Raw genomic sequence first — 1,367 nt, forward strand, 5'->3', positions numbered from 1 at the left:
ATTTATGCCTAAAACTCTAAATATATTTATTTTTTAAGATCTTTTAGGAAGAAGAAAAATAGAAAATATTTAGGGCGTGGTTGTGGTTGTAGATACATGATTTACCCGTTCAATTAATGGTTTCTTCATGAGTTTTTAAGATTGTGTATTCTTTATTAAAAAAATATTATTAAATTTTAATGTATCATAAATGTGAAAAATCTTATACACTGCATTCTTATTAGTGATATACTGAGCATTTAATGTATTCAAATATATAGTGTCAATTACAATTTTTTTAGTGTATTATCTTTATTTCTTCCATGAGAAAATTATTAATAACATTTGTGATTAAATATAAATGATTAATTATCAAAAGAGAAGTTTGACCTCATAAAAAATGTCTATAATGAAATTTCCTTTAAGATTTTTTCTATTCATGGCACCATAATGAAAGAGATACTCATTTTTATAATCACATAATATGCATAAACAAGTTGGACTTAATTTATATGAAACCAAACCAAAATATTAATACTTTACATCATAGTAAAACATATAAAAAAACAAGCTATTAATTAGATTTTTTTTACCAAAGATATGAGACTCGAACCCGTAACCTCTTAATTGAGTATAGGGAGATCATGCCATTTGAGCTATTACTCATTGACTAAATATCAATTAGATTGATATACTAATATAATATTTACACATTAAAACATACAATATTCCCAAGAGAATTGTTTCTTATTTACTCTTGAAACCATTACTCCATAATTGAACAAAATGAATACAATATAACTGTTTTTCTAAAAATTTTGTGAGATTTCAAATGTAAAATTTTATTGCCTCTATACAAAAAATTGTAATTGAATCAAATATAGGGAGATAATTTTAGTTGTCACTCACATTGGACGAACAACAAATTGCACCAAAATCAATATTAAAAAAAGTAACACTTGCATCCTAAATACTTAAACAATATACCATTCCATTGCATTCATTAACACTACCAAGCATATTAACATGATACCTGAATTCACATGTTAATGTGGTGAAGAATGAGCAGCATGCAATGCAAATAAAACATGGACCATAAAACTAGTTTGGATGAATTGATTTGTCAGAGCTTGAATCTTGAGCACAGGAAAATTCGGGTGGTTTGGACATATGAGAAGAAGACCAATAGAACATCCAGTGAAGATGGTAGATGAGATGAAAGATGAAGTGAAATATAAAAGAATACCTAAAAAGATCATCATTGAGATTGTCAAACGAAATCTACACGTAAACGATTATTGTTGTATTCATTTATAAAATGTGCTTTAAAAAAATATTAACATTTTTTATAGGATATGTTTTGATTTTTTTTATTTAATGTAAGAATT

The sequence above is a fragment of the Arachis ipaensis genome, chromosome B09 (genome assembly GCF_000816755.2).
Source record: "Arachis ipaensis cultivar K30076 chromosome B09, Araip1.1, whole genome shotgun sequence".
In the NCBI taxonomy this organism is placed as follows: Eukaryota; Viridiplantae; Streptophyta; class Magnoliopsida; order Fabales; family Fabaceae; genus Arachis; species Arachis ipaensis.